The sequence below is a fragment of the Mauremys reevesii genome, linkage group 3 (genome assembly GCF_016161935.1).
Source record: "Mauremys reevesii isolate NIE-2019 linkage group 3, ASM1616193v1, whole genome shotgun sequence".
NCBI classification, from domain to species: domain Eukaryota; kingdom Metazoa; phylum Chordata; order Testudines; family Geoemydidae; genus Mauremys; species Mauremys reevesii.
The window spans coordinates 95,283,763-95,300,304 of NC_052625.1; the positions used below are offsets into that span (position 1 = coordinate 95,283,763).

General features: G+C 42.5%; 1 long non-coding RNA gene across 1 annotated transcript in view; it reads right to left on the bottom strand.

Moving 5' to 3' along the window:
- Positions 1-2,679: 2,679 nt before the first annotated feature.
- LOC120399951 overlaps positions 2,680-16,542 on the bottom strand; it is a 44,026-nt gene continuing 30,163 nt past the window's right edge. Inside the window, exon 3 of the long non-coding RNA XR_005595418.1 lies at positions 2,680-2,875. This is a non-coding gene — a long non-coding RNA (uncharacterized LOC120399951). The remainder of the gene's footprint in view (positions 2,876-16,542) is intronic.

A 16,542-nucleotide genomic window follows, 5' to 3' on the forward strand; every position in this document is an offset into this window, starting at 1 on the left:
GGGGTGCATCTGTTATGGTAGGGTCTGGTACTGCTTGGAGTTGGTGTGTACTGGTCTGCGGGGAGCTTATTTCCAATGATGAGCTTGGCAAGGTTGGGTTATTTGAAGGTCAGAAGAGAGGTTTGAGGAAAGATGTCTTTCAGGATGCGGGTCCCCGTCAAGTAAGGGTTGTAATTGTTTAATGATACTGTCAGGCTATCTAGAGTGGCTCACGATAGTGAGTGCCAATCTCTGGGCAGACTGTCAAGAAACAGGGCATAAATCGCAAACTGGTTGTGTATTCTATACCTAGATTGCATCAATCAAGTAATAAGAGTGAACTCAAGCATTATAGCAGCCTTAACATGGAGTCACAGACAGTCCCCTTGGGCATTGTGGTCTATCTTGCCACCCAGGCAAACTTGCCTTTGTGATAGATGGTCCCTTACACACCACAAATCACAACCATATTCGGGTTACACCCAGTCCTAAAGGACCAGTCACTTACCCCGTGTCAAATGTACCTCATATCTCAAACACAACACTTTTAGCCAATCCTATAATACTAACAAAAGATTTATTAGCTAAGAAAAATAAATGAGAGTTATTTACAAAGTTAAAGCAGGTAAACATATACACACACATGAGATACAGTCTTAGGGTATGTCTACACTATGAAATTAGGTTGATTTTATAGAAGTTAATCTTTAGAAAGCGATTTTATACAGTAGATTGTGTTTATCCCCACTAAGCACATTAAGTCGGCGAAGTGCGTCCTCAATACCATGGCTAGCATCGACTCAGGGAGCGGTGCACAGTGGGTTGCGATCCCACAGTCCCCACAGTCTCCGCTGCCCATTGGAATTCTGGGTTAAGCTCCCAGTGCCTGATAGGCAAAAACATTGTCGCAGGTGGTTTTGGGTACCTGTCATCAGTCTCCCCTCCCTCCCTACCTCCGTGAAAACGACGTCAGACAATCATTTTGTGCCTTTTTTCCTGGGTTACCTGTGCAGATGCCATCGCACAGCAAGCATGGAGCCCGCTCAGCTAAACGCTGCTGTTGTGAGCATAGTAAACACCTTGTGCATTATCCTGCAGTATGTGCAGAACTTAGCTAGGAGCCGCCAGCATGAGGGCGATTGTGAGGTGGAATGCTGATTCTGGGCCCGGCAAACAGGCACAGACTGGTGGCACTGCATAGTGTTGCAGGTGTGGGATGATTCCCAATGGCTGTGAAACTTTCGCATGCATAAGGACACTTTCCTGGAACTTTGTGAGTTGCTTTCCCCTGCCCTGAAGTGCAGGAATATGAAGATGAGAGCTGCCCTGGCAGTTGAGAAGCGAGTGGCGATAGCCCTGTGGAAGCTTGCAACACCTGACTGCTACTGGTCAGTCGGGAATCAATTTGGAGTGGGCAAATCTACTGTGGGGGCTGCTGTGATCCAAGTAGCCAAGGCAATCCCTAACCTTCTGCTAGCAAGGGTAGTGGCTCTGGGAAATGTGCAAGTCATAGTGGATGTCTTTGCTGCAATGGGGTTCCCTAACTGTGGTGGGGCGATAGATGGAACGCATATCCCTATCTTGGCACCAGACCACCTTACCAACCAGTGCAAAGGGTACTTCTCAATGGTGCTGCAAGCACTGGTGGATCACAAGGGACATTTCACCGACATCAATGTGGAATGGTCGGGAAAGGTGCATGATGCTCGCATCTTTAGGAACTCCAGGCAGTTTGAACAGCTGCAAGAAGTGACTTACTTCCCAGACCAGAAAATTACTGTTGGGAATCTTGAAATGCCAATAGTTATCCTTGGAGACCCTACCCCTTACTCCTATGGCTCATAAAGGCATACTCAGGCAGCCTGGACAGTAATAAGAAGCAGTTCAACTATAGGCTGAGCAAGTGCAGAATGGTGGTAGGATGTGCCTTTGGACGTTTAAAAGCTCTCTGGCGATGTGTGCTGACTATGTTAGACCTCAGCGCAACCAATATTCCCACTGTTATTACTGCTTGCTGTGCGCTTCATAATATCTGTGAGAGTAAGGGGGAAATGTTTATGGCGGGGTGGGAGGTTGAGGCAAATCGCCTGGTGGCTGATTTTGAGTAGTCAGACACTAGGGCGATTAGAAGAGCACAGCTAGGTGTGCTGCGCATCAGAGAGGCTTTGAAAACCAGTTTCATGACTGCCCAGATTACGGTGTGACAGTTGTGTGTGTTTCTCCTTGATGTAAACCCACCCCTTTTGTTGATTTTAATTCCCTGTAAGCCAACTACCCTCCCTGCTTCGATAACAGCTGGCAAAGGAAATAAAGTCACTATTGTTTTGAAACCATGCATTCTTTCTTTATTAATGACAAAAAAAAAGTGAGATAACTGACAAGGTAGCCCAGGTGGGGTGGGGGAGGAAGGAAGGACAAGGCCACATTGCCTATTGTAGCCACACTATAAATCAAAACTGTTTGAATGACAGCCTTCTGTTGCTTGGGCCATCCTCTGGAGTGGAGTGGCTGGGTGCCCGGAGCCTCCCACCCCCCACATTCTTGGGCGTCTGGGTGAGGAGGATATGGAACTTGGGGAGGAGGGCAGGCAGTTATACAATGGATGAAGTGGCGGTCTGTGCTCTTGTTGCTTTTCCTGCAGCTCCACCAGATGCCTGATCATGTCTGTTTGATCCCCCATTAGCCTCAGCATCGCCTCCTGCCTCTGCTCATTGCGCTCACTGTATGCTTTCCTGGCCTCTGTCACTGTATGCCTCCATGCATTCAGCTGTGCCCTATCAGTGCGGGAGGATTGTATGAGCTCAGAAAACGTCATCGCAAATGCGTTTTTTTTGCATTCTAATCTGCGATAACCTCTGTGACAGAGATGATAGGGGGAGTGTAGAAACATTTGCACCTGCGGGGGGGATAAAAAGGAAGAGTAGAATTTAAGAAGATACATTTCTGAGAACAAAAAAGAGACTCTTTCACAGTGAATCAAGCAAGTCACAGCAGACAGCACATGTGCTTTAGGTACAAGGTTGCATTTTGCCTTTTATATTGAGTGCCTACCAGTATGGTGACACATCACACATGGCTGGGCAACAGAATTTGGTTTCCAGGCAGCCATGATAAGCCAAAGGGTACGCAGGGTTGGCTTCTTCCTCCTTCCTAACATGTGGGAATGGTTTCAAAGTGCAGCGCCCTCTCTGAATTCTAAGCAGCATAGTGATGATAATTTCTCCTTGACAGGGATTTTTATGCCCTTCCTTCCCCTAGCGTTCAAGCTGTGATGGGACCAGGGTTTGTGAACTATGGGAGTGGGGGAAGCAATCAACAAAGTATTTTGTTCATTGAAGTTCCACAATGGCTTGTCTGGTGTCTACAGGACTTCTTTTGTTGGGGAGAAGATGACTCCCCCTTGTACTAAATTAGAATTTCACACTTGGTAATGCTTCTCCAGTGACTGTGGGGTTTGACAGTTTTAGCAAACACTTTCATTGTTACAAAGCAAACACTTGCATATAACTGTATAACATGGCATACAGATATTATAAGTAATATTAATACATGCAGCATCCTACAATCATTTCATGAAGTCTAAACACATTCTTATAACTCTAATATCTACTTTAACTATACTAACACACAGGTAAGCCAAACTGGTTTCCAGCTATGCATTTGTCAGTGTTCAGTGAGGACTAAGCACCTTGGCATGAGCTGGCATCTGGTCAGTCAGCGGCACAGATACCCTATGTGGGTTCCAGTATGGGATAGTAGGTGACAACTAGAGGTGTGCAGTCAGAGGGTTGTTTTTTTTCTGTATTGAAGAAGGTTCTCTAGGCTATTTGGGTGGCCTGTTCCATGATGTGATCTATTTCTCTGGTGGAGTGTCCTTGTTTGATGAAGGTGGTTTTAAGTGTGTTCATGCATAGGAGAACCCACCAGCACCCCTCCCCATCTGCTCCCCTCCACCACCCCCAGTGCCTCCCGCAGATCAGTGCCTCCCCCTCCCTCTCCGTGCCTCCCGCCCACCATAATCAGCTGTTTTATGGTGTTCAGGAGGTTCTGGGGGGGGAGGAGGAAGAACAAAGACATGGCATGCTTGGGGGAGGGGGCGGAACTGGGCACAAAGAGGTGGGGTGGGGCTTTGGGGTAAAGGTGGAGTGGGGGCGGGGTCTGGTGCAGAGCTGGGGGTCGAGCAACCCCCTGGCACTTTGGAAAGTCAGCACCTGTGTGTTAAGGTGTGTATCCCAGACTTTCTTCTTGGAGTATATTCTGTGGTATCTGAGTGCCTGGCTGTAGATAACAGATTTCTTGATGCGTTTGGGTGGTTACGGGATCTGCAAAGGTAAGAGTGGTGATCCGTTTCTTGTATACGGTTGTCTGTAGGGGTCTATTCTTGAACCTGATCGTGATGTCCAGGAAGTTGAGGCTAGTGTGGGAGTGTGTAGGAGCTGGATTTTATAATGTACTATGAGAATTAATGTATGATTTGATTTCATCCTGTCAGCCACCCTTTTTGAATAGCAGAGAGGAATGACAGACCAGAACAATCCTTCTAATTGATTATGGTCACCTTTTGTTTTAGGATAAGTTATAATGTCTACTATGGTTTCCTATATGTATTACAAATTAGGCACTCTAGTTAAATATACATTTGTTTGTTTTAAGGTTTAGTAAGTAAAAGACAGGGTTCTCTATTGTGTCTATGTTAAGTAGATTAGAGAAACATTGAAGGCAAGGTTTAATTTGCAATGCCTTTCTGCTCGATATAAAATACTACTGTTTGTATTCTCAATCTGTTTGTGTGAATGAGGATGTATGCATCAGGAAAAGATAAGGTGTGAAGGCCATTGTTATAGCCAGAGTCAAGGAAGAAGTAGTAAAGAGACATCAAAGAATCATCAATGTGCATCCATAATGAAGGGCAGATTGACGACCCTGAGGTAAAGGCTGGCACCCCTGAGAACAATTGATTAAATCAAAACAAGAACAGGATGACCCTCTCGGAATGTTTACACCAATTCACAGACTGACACAGCAAAATCCATAGACTTCAACAAAGGAAAACAACCTATAAGAACCAGGGTGCTTGGCCCGGAACTTGGGTTCATCTTGCCACACTCCAGGAGCATCAGATCGTGACTGACAAGAGCCCAGCTCCACACTCGTGCTCAATCTAACTGGCCATTAGATTGACTCGAGCTACAACAAACTGGTAACTATGAACATCACTGGCAGGACTGTGTGTGTGTGTGTGTGACTGAAAAGCATATGCTAACTGTTGTATTCTCAATAAATGCTGCTTATTTACCTTCCTCTATAAAGATCCCGTGTGCTTTGTATGAGTATAACAAGTGTTCTAGAGAGAGTTTGATGGATGGGTGGTAGTGGTTGAAGTTGTGATGGAAGTGTATGAGGTAGTTTAGGTCATCTGTCCATAGACTCATAGAAACATAGGGATGGAAGGGACCTCAGGGAATCAAGGCAGGATCAACGGCAAGAGGATGAAAATATCATTGATGTTATACCTCAGGTATATCATTTTTTGGTGGTGCATTTGTCTAAAAAATCTTCAAGAAATCAGTGCTCTATAAAGATGTTGTGACACTGGCAAACCAGGTGCCAGCTTATGCCAAGATCTCCATGCCTCATACTGACAAATACATAGCTGGAATCAGTCTGGTTCATCTGAGTGTTAGTATTGTTAAAATAGGTATTAGAATGATAAAAAGTGCTTAGTCTTTAGACTTTATTAAATGCTTGTAAGTTGCTGCATGCATCAATCTCACTCATAACATCTGTACTCTATACTGAAGATAATATTTAAGTGTTTGTATTATAAGCCTCTATGACTGTGTAAATCACCAGATAGGAAAGAGACATTATCAGTGGAATTACATTGATTTGCACCTGATGATGGATGTGTACCATTGACTTTAATATCCTCAGTAATAGAGTCCAGTGAAGGATCAGGGCTGTAATTTACTTTCTGTTGCCAGAGAAATGCTGGCCCATCAGGGCAGGGACTTTCTCTTACTGTGAGTGTGTACTGTGCCCAGCACAAGGGGCCTAGAGCATGGTTGGGCCTCTTGATGTTACCCTAATACAAATAATAATATAGTAGGCTTTACTTTTTAAAATTCTATAACAGGGATATCATTCTCTATTTTTCCATAAGAATTAGTTCCAGGTACAGTGCTTCCTAGAATTATAGTATTCATAGATCCGTAGAATTTAAGGCCAGAAGGAATCATCTTGTCTGACCTCTGAATATCACAGGTCATTAAATTTCACCCAGTTACCCCTGTATGGAGCCCAATAATTCGTGTTTGGCTAAGGTATATCTTCCAGAAAGGCATCCAGTCTGGATTTGAAGACATGGAGAATCCAGCACTTCCCTCAATAGTTTGTTCTGGTGGTTGATCATCCTTGCCGTTAAAAATATGTGCCTTCTTCTCCATTTGAATTTGTCTGGCTTCAGCTTCCAGCCATCAGTTTTTATTATGTCTTTCTCTGCTATATTAAAGAGCCCTTTAGTATCTGGTATTTTTTCTCCATGAAGGTACTTGTACACCATAATTGCAGCACTTCTCAATCTTCTTTGCACTTGGAGTTCATGTTCAGTTGCTTGTCCACGATGACCAGTGCATTCCAGGATATCTGTTCTGTAGGTAGGGTCTGCGTTCCTTGTACCAAGATGAATGACTTTGCATTTGGCTTCATTTAAACACATTTTGTTTGAATGGGCCCAGCTTACCAAATGGTCCAGATCACTCTGTATGACTGCCCTGTCTTCATCATTATTCGTCACTCCACCAATCTTTATGTCATCTCTAAGGGCTTGGCTACATTACAATTTGCAGGCAGGCAGTGCAAAAACAAAAACACTGCTGCAAGCGCTGCAATGCCGCTAAAGCGCCAGTGTAATCAAGCCCCCCCCAGCGCAGCCCAGCAGCCAGCGCTATGTATTCCCCCCCCTGGAGGAGGGAGGACTGAGGAGAGCTTTTTCCCTCGGCGCTAGCTGACTACAGCGCGCAGCGCAAAGCAAAGCGCTGCAGCGCGCTGCGCGGCAGCTTTGAAGTTTAAGTGTAGCCATAGCCTAAGTTTTGTGACTTTATATTTATTTCCAGATCACTGATAAAAATATTGACTACTGCTAGGGTTAATGCCAGTCCCTGAAGAACCCCTGTAGGAACACTCCCATGGGATTACGATTCCCAGTTTTTGAGATCTGTCATGTAGCCAGTTCTTAATCCACTTAATGTGCTCTATTAGTGTTGTATAGAGCTAATTTTTTAATCAGAATGTCTTGCAGTATGCAATTTCTGCTGACCTGGACAGTCAGGCCAAGGCTCAGTCTGGTGAGGTACTGAGTGCCCTCAACTCTGCCTGACTTCAGATGGCGTCACAGGATCTCATGGGAGTGTTCAGCACTTTTCAGGATTGAGCCCTGCTTCGTAGCAGGGCTGTTGCCTGCAGAAGATAGTGTGGCAGGTCTCAACACTGAGTACAGCTATCAAATGGAGGGTTCTGCTAATGGGTTAAATCTAATTTCAGTGTCTGGATATCCGTTGGCAGATAACTAGTTGGATAATAATTGTCCTGTGTGTGGAGGAGGCACTGAAAGATTAGAATTTCTCTTCATTCACTTTTACTGAGGTTTGCAGCCACTTGCGTATAAGCCCTAGAAACAGATGTCCTTAAAGTTTGTGTTTTGGCTGCTTTTGGAGTGTCTGCCATAAGGTCTCTCTGACTTGGGAACACAGAGTTTAACTGTCCTTATTCAGCATGACTGACACAGTATTGTCAACAAACAAGCTTCCACTGAACAGTACATTACAGAAGGAAAATGTAAATGTTATATAAATGTTGTGCAAATGGTCTGGTTAGATTATTAATAATTTTTATTGTCATGGGCCAAGAAGTGCTTAGGTCTGTGAAGTGTTTAGGTAATGTGAAGCGTAGAATCAATTATTAGAGCTGGTCTTGGCTTTAAAAATCATCACCCTATACATCCACAATGGCATTTTATGAAGCATAGACGGTTTGGTTAGAGCAGTGGAAAACCTTGGATGAAAGGTGCCATACAAATACAAAGTATTATAGTTCAACAATTACTGAACTAAATGTTCCCGTGTCTTCCTGTACATCAGCATGTTGGCCTACATGACTTTATTTTGGTTTGTAAAATGTGTCTGTGTATAGAACTGCTGTAAAGTAACCTATTTACCTCCAGAAGCATTAAACCGTACAGTAAACTGCTTGCCACAGTGAAAACCTGCAGACAGATGTTTCCTAATGAACACTGAGTGTTGTTGCCAGTTCCATGTGAATGGCTTAAATAAGAACTTTTCAAAACAATACCCATTTTGTGGATGGCTTTCCCAAAGTAGTAAATGTCTCCACCAAAAGCAGAGAGCTTCCTGGCAGAATGTAGGGATGTGACAGCTGTTGGAGCAAATGTTCCCACTACTTAAATGTGTGTTCATGCACCCACAATAGAGTTTTTTTAAAAGACCTCCCAAATACACTGGGATTTCAAAAGGCAAAAGAGGGAAAGGAAGTGCCTGAATAGGATCCTTTATATACTGTAGCTGAGAGATCCTTCTTGTGGTAATTCAGTAAAAATGTCTCTTCTCCTGTATTTCTATAATTATTGATCTGCAAGCTGAATGAGAAGATAGTTGCCTTGGGGCGAAGCACACTTGCTGAGTGGAAAAGTTGATTCTGTAGCTCGGTAGACCCTTGGTAGAATGGGCCTGATTTTTAGAGGTACTGCATACCTCCAGGTTCCATTGACTTCAGATGGTGGCATGGGTGCCCAGGCAGCGGTTCAGGAAAGCAGACCCTAATTTTTTTTTAAAGGAATGCCATCAACTTAAAATGCATATGGTGTAAACAAACACGTCTTTAGGGTGTTATTGCTGACATAGGTATATTATTACTACAGAACAAAATTCAAAAATCCAATTTACTTGTCATGATCTGTGCTTTTTGTTTGTTTTTATGTATTTATCTCATCTTGGCTCCAGAAAATCAATGAAGTCAACTTGTATATAGTAATTTTCCCAGCAGCAAGGTAGGAGGGTCCCAGAGCTTGGGCTGCAGCCCGAGCCTGAAGGTCACCACTGCAGTTAAGCAGCCCCTTAGCCTGAGCCCTGTGAGCCCAAGTTAGCTGGCGTGGCCTAGCTTCAGGTGTCTAATTGCAGCATAGACTAACCCATTACCTCTCGGTGCCTGAGATCCCCCTCCGTAAAGAGCAATACTACTACTTCCCTACCTTACAGGGGTGTTGTGAGGAAAACTACATTAAAGGTTGTGAAGCGCTTTGAGATCTACTGATGAAAAGTATTATATAAGAGAATGGTATTATTTATTTATTTATTATTATACACACTAGCTTCACACACTCTCTAGTTATGTGAAACATAGACCCAATGATTAGAGCTGGTTAGAACATTTTTAACTAAATGAAAAAATGCTGTTTTGTCAAAGCAAAATATTTCATGGGGATATCTCGATTTTGGAAAAGTTTTCATCTGGAAAGTGAAGTCCAGGGCTTACTGGTCACTTCTGATGAGAGACACTTGAATTGAAATCCTGAGCTTTTGGAACTGAAAACACCTATTTTGACGACATTCCGTTTTATGAAACATTCATAAGATTTTGTTTTTGCTCCAGCGCAGAATTAAAACCTCAGACGTTGGTGTAAAAGAGGATTGGCATCCTCCTGCAAGCCCTACCAGTGATGTACACTCACTCCATTTTCTGTACACAGAAAGATGCAGCCTTACACTGGAAATTTGGCTGTATTCATTGAATTCTGAATTTCTTGCCCCTTATTGTGTATCTCGCCTCAACACAAAAGACACAATGGAATGGGCCAGATTCTGATCTCACAATAGTAAAAGTCCAGAGTAACTCCCATGACTTCAAAGACGTTATTCCTGATTTACACTGGCGTAACTGAGATCAGAACTTGGCCCATAATCACATCCATTTTATGATGAGTTAAAACATGTGCCCCTTGCCACTGTCAAATCCTAATTACTACACAGCCATGTGTAGTTAGAATGGGAACTATTTCAAATGTCTTTTTTTGTATCCACTGCTATTTTGGGTATGTTCCCCTTTGACGTACATGCCTGGTAACGATTAGAGCTGCTCAGCTTTGAGTAAAATTAAGGCTGATAGCTAAGGATTTTAGTTATTTATTTAAATTTTTTTTCAATGTTCATTTTCATACAGGAAATACAAATGTAGGGCTTAATTCTCCACTCACATGGGTGTAAATCAGGAAGGACGATGTATATGATGAAATAAGGGCAAGTTTTCCTTTTCAAAGTCAAAGGATTTTTTTCACCTGAATGGCAATAAGATGAAGTGATATAGCTATAGGGATGGATTTTGCCCTAGTGAAACCTAACTGTAGTGCCCAGCTGTGGGAAGAGTTCCTGGCCATCCACACCCTTTATCCCACTGAAGGGACCAACAGCACAGCCTACAAATGCCATGGTGACAACTGAGGTAGAGAAACCTAGAGAACTAATAAGAATAACCTTGATTTGTGGGGGAGGGTCAGTTGGCATGGCTCTTGTGGTCCAGCAGATAGGATTTAAAACTGCTCTCCTCCAATGTAGATCCACTCTGACACAGCTGTACCTGTAGGTGCAGGTGGGTGCAATGCATAGGTGCTGGAATTAGAGGAGCTAGCTGGAATTAGCTGCACCCCCTGGCTTGAAGTGGTTTCCATTATACACAGGGTTTACAGTTTGGTTCAATGGCTGTCAGCGCCCTTACTATACAAATTGTTCCAGCACCCTTGGTGCAGTGAGCATCCCCCCCTGCAAGTGAATCTGCAAGTGAATAAGGGATTGGGTAGAGAGGATCTAGACTTTTAAATGTCCATCAGAAATTCTCAGGTTAATTTACAAGGCCAATATATCTATCTTAATGTCGGGGGGCCCAATTGTACAAGGTGCTGAGTCCTCTGAACTGAGTCCTCTGGACTTCATCTAGCAACTTCTGGGAGGTGCTCAACCCCTTTCTGGATTAGGCCAGGGATTCTGAGGTCTCCTCTCCCCATCTGACCTGAAGTGGCCAGTACAATTGGTTGAGATGATCTCACAGTCACTCCCTGGGTTTAAACTACTCGGAGGGTGGGGGGTAGCAAGAGGTTCTCAATAGTTCATTTTATTTCACAGTCCATCAGAAGCCATATCTCTTGACTCTCAGAATATTTCTATAATTTAACATTCCCTGGTTTGGGCAGGTAGCCAGGAGGAAGGGAATTTATTTTATCAGTGGGTGGGACTGGCAGACCATGGGATTGGTTTGGCTATTTCCCAATAGTTAGCAACATCAGTTTGTTTGTTTTTCTCTAACTGTGTCCTTGCATGGTATCATGATATAACGGAAGCAATAGAATTTTTACAAATACTGCTCAGTAATAGCTGAAGACATTGGTTTCCTAGGAAAAGCTCCATTATTATGGAGTGGTTGTTAAACTCTCGGCTTACAGATCAAATCAGCCCTATGCGTTAATTTCAGATATCCCACTAGCCTGAAATTTCTGCAGTTGAAAGCATTCCTGTTAAGGAAAGCATTTATTCACATGCAATGGAGTAAATGGGACTTAAGCACACACTTAAGTTGTTTCCTGAATCAGGATCTCGGTGACATGTTTCACCCAGTCCTTTCCAGCCAAAGCCTTCATATTTTAGTTTTTTCCATGGGGGGAAACAAATATGGGAGGTAAGGATGACCCTTTCCTTATGTAATTAAATTCCTGCATATAGAGGTATAGTAGCACCCAAGTAAGTTGTAGTTGCATATTGAAAATGCAGGAAGCTATTGCTGGCCACAATGGAAAGAAAAATTGACCCATTTCCAGAGCATTGACTGAAATAAATGCCACTTCTAAAAATATAGTCACCAGTGAATGAAAGGCTTGCTGTTCTTTCAAGCTGTGTATTGCTAGTCATACTGCTTGCCTTAACAGCTAAAACATTATACTCTACATCAAAGAATAAACTAGTTTCATACATGGTACAAAGTGTGAAAGAAAGTATTAGGTGGCATGAATACAGATGGCAGAATCAGGCCCTAACACTGAGTGGCATATATCATCAGATGTTTACTGAAAGTTGTATCTTAGCATAGTTAGTATTTGAAATGATGCCGTGTTTGGATACTTACCACACTCTGGCATGCAAATTTATGTATAAAGTAATTTTTAAGATCCCTCATTGTCCAAAATCTGTGACACTGGGATTTGCCATGGCAATTTCCCAGGAGGCAGAGGTCTGCACCTAGTTTCCATGAAAATCCCATCAATGTTTTTATCAGGAATAAGTACCACTGCCCTCATGTATGCTGGTATTTGCATGTTTCTGGTTAGGTTAATAAAAATTACTTGCTGGCTGAGTTTATTATTAATAAAAGTCTGCAATTGTTTAGCTTTGTCCTAACCCTGAAATTGCAGGGAGAAGATTGTTAATGGACTGCATTTAAGGATGCCAGGAGCTGCATTTGCCCCTTAGGCCATGATTTTGGGTGCTCCTTCTCCAAATTTCCACTGCAGAATGCTCACACCATTATTTGTATAGTGTTCTAATTCACAAAACCCCTTCAGTAAATTATGTGGCCAAAAAAGTCATGTGGAATAGAGCAAGATGATATAAGGTGGAACACCTTGGGTGAAATCCTGGCCACATTGAAGTCAATGGGAATTTTACCCTGGATGTCAGTGGGGCCAGGATTTCACCCACAGCTTTAAAAAATGGGTAGAGGGCTTAGCAGGCTAATCTCTCTCTCTCTCTCTCTCTCTCTTGCTCTAAATGTAGCAATTTTCAGACCCATCTTAAAAAAGTCTGCTTGTAGTGGTCAAGCAGGACTGTACAAATTGTTGGCATTAATGTCTGCCACTGCTGGCTCTGCCTTGTCCACCATAGACTCTCTTCTCCTGCCTCACGATACCAGGCAATCCCATTAAAATCTTTCTGCAGAGGATCCCCTTCCTACCCCATTGTGTGTAAAGAAGCTGACATGTGGGGCCCTACAATACTAGTACTACTACTAATAATAATTTAGGTGAATCAGAGCTATGTAAGTGCACACTGGATCATTCTCCATTTCATGGAATGAAAAGTTCCAAAAAAAAATTGATCCAGAAATTAATTAAACATTTCATTTCAGCATTTCGTACCCAAACAAAACTTTTTGATATTCCACAATCTAAGTATTTCATTTCAGTTTATTGAACGGATGCAAAACGCTTTGTTTTGAGTCATATCAACATTTAATTGCATTTCCTTATGGTGGCATATTGCCTCATGAGAGTTGTGTTTGGAAGCTTGATGCCCCTATCATTCCCATGGCACAGGTTCCCTGGCCAGACTACAGCTCCTGTCATGTATCTTACAATCATGTGACTCCCATGATGCACTATGCTGGTCAGTCAGAACAAAGACTGTATTGCTTCATAGGAGAAATAGTCCTGCCAGGGAGCCCAGGGCCCCATAGGACAGAATGGGGGCCTGAACTCCAAAACCCAATGCACCACAACAGGGGAAAGCAGTTTAATGTGAAACTGACTTGAAACAAAATACTTCAGGTGTCAGTTCAACAATCTGAAATATTCTGATGCATGCTGAACCCACCTGAAATGAAATACTTCCTTTTGGTTTTTCCCACAGCATATTGAAACATTTCACAAAACATTTGATTTTGCAGAAACTGCGTTTTCCATCGGAAAATCATCCCCACAAAATATTCCCCAGCACCTCTAAGCTTAAACTCTGTACATCCAAATGTCTCATTTGACCTCTAAGCATTATGGGCTTGATTCAGCAGTGGCTACATAATCAGCTGCTTCAGATAAACAGGGCTCTCCTTTTTCTCTCCTCAGTTTTTTTTGTGGTATCCCCCTTTCTTCTTGTACACTTCCACAAAAAACAGTGGCACTGAATTCTGACTAGACATATGGTTTAACCTCACCACCTAATCATTTTCAGGTAATTATGTTCCAACACCCAATCAATTTTTATGTAATTGGGCGGACAGGTAATGTCTCCTTGTGGGTAATTTCTCTTCCACCCTCAAGCTCAGGCAGGTGCTGGTTTGTTTGGTTATTTGTTTTGACCTGGTTCTTATTTTTATTATCACTCACTGCAAGTCATTAGTTTTGTTTCCTTAACTGCTTTGATCTATTAACTAACTTCAAAACCAGACCTTCTAAATAGCAGTTGACTCCAGTATGTGCGTCAATTGATTTGTTTTCAACTTGCATAAAACATTTGTAAAGGAGGCTTGGCCTTGTTCAGACCTTTCTTTCCCACACACACACAAAAATAAAAAAAATACAGAGCATCTCATGGCAACAGCTGTCAGGTAAAACCCTAGCCTAAACCTCATTAGGGATGCATGTACTCCATGGTGATCTCATGAAGAATTCCTGCAGCCCAGCATAAAAGCTCAGCTAAGGCCAGCCACTCTGGGGAGATCCAGCTGTTTCAGAAGAATGCTAAACATGTCTGAGAGGAATAGCCCCCTCAGATGCAAAGCCTCAACTTGCACAAGTGAAAAAATAAAAAAGATTCCAATTTGGTAAAGAGATGTGTTGAAGTCTCCCCCCTGCCCTGCCTGTCTCCTTTCCATTCCTCTCTCCAACACAGACCCAGTGTGGCTTGCCTTCTGAATGGGTAGTGTTACTTGGTGACTATATTAATTCATGTTTCAGAGTAGCAGCCGTGTTAGTCTGTATCCGCTCCTGTTATATTAATTCATGTTACTCTCTTTCAACATCCCATAGCAACAACAGGCAACTAATCTCCTAATTTCTCCTAAGTATCCAAGGAATTTTATAGTGCTGGAGGGAAAGCAGGGTGTGTTGATACGTGTTATGAAGAATGTTAAGAAAACCTAAGCTTACTGGATAGAAATGTAAGGTTTCAAAAATCAAATCACATGACACAATGTATCTGAACAGATTATAATGCTGTAGCTTGTGTCTGTTATGGTTGCCGCCCAGTGAACATTGTCTCCAGACATATTCAAATCAGTCTGAACACTGAAATTACTTTAATCTGTCTGCAACTCTGAATTAATTTTGTACTGGTTATATCCAAAGCACCTTTAGAAAAATACAAAACTTGACACTAGTTCTTTAAAAATGTTGGGGTGGGGGAAAGGCATCAAGTTAAAACGCTTTGGGTTTTTTATTGTAACTAATAAAAAAAAAAGACTGGAGACGGGATGGCTGAGGGACTTGATAATGGGGTAAGAGGCCTTTCACCCCAGTGGCCAGCAGTTTGAATCTGGCCCAGACCAATAGTGACCTCAAATCATTAGCATTTCACACCTTTTCAGTGCTCTATGTGAAATAGGTTGGAGGTGTCAGTTCTGCCCCAATGGACAAATATCGACTGGAAAATAAAAAAACCTCCATCATAGTTGTCATTAGTAGCATCCCTGTTGGCACCCTGGTGGAAATTCCATTGCTCTGTATTGGTTTCTGCTGTTCTTTGTTGGTTTTAACTGAACTCTGATAGATAACTGAACTGATAGATAACTCTGATGGTTTTAACTGAACAATAGATAAACTGACCAGTAGAAACATTGCTAGGTTCCAAAACCCAGGTACCCACTGGAACCAGATGAACATTTTCAATTAGTATTTCCACAAGAGATTTTTCAGAAGAGAAGCCAACCACAGAATGTGGACTCAATTTATTCCTACAGGTGGTTTTGACTTGGAGCAAAAATAGACACACCTGATAACCATGGGGGAGTCTGTTCTTATGTTATTTCCACCTCTGTTTAAAACCAGTTGGGATTTCCATGCTATGAAATTTGGGTCAATGCTACAATTAGTGTGTGCTTAATTGTGCCTAAATTCACTTCCCAAATGTCTGAGTCTTGACCACCACTTGTGATGACACATGGGAAGTGAACCTGGAAGAATAAAGTCCTTTATGTAACACAATCAGCTCCACTCCATAGCCAGGCATTTGCATGGCTAAACAGTCAGCAAGTCATTCGGGGCTTGGAGTGGGTATTTTTTCCATTTGAAACAAAGTATCTAAATGCAAGTATTTCTTCCTTCCCAGAAACAAAAGTCACATGGACATGATTTGACTTGACAGTAGAAACAGAGCTGACCTGACCTGTGGCATCAGGGTCTAATGGACTAATGCTTTAATCCACTAAACTACCATGTCAGCTCAGCTCTCCCTTTCTATCCATTGTTATGCAGAGAGCTGTTCTCCGAATTTCTTATGCCAGGCTGGTGTAGGTACCGTTTGTGTAAATGTTGTGGGCCTCAAGATAATTCGCTACATATTTTTACTGGCCATCTTCTTTGGATTAGTTTATTCATGGATCTTCTTACTCTTCCTCCTTTTCTGTGTGTGCACATGTTGTAATGTGTGTTTGTGCTTGTGTGTGTTGAGCGGCATGTTGTATCTCTAGCTATGTGTGCTGTGAGAGGGGTAAAGGTCTCTGGTGGATGAGGCCAGTATCTGTATTTTTAAGTGGGGTAGTTTGATATGCACACACTGTTTTTAGTGACCTTATAGA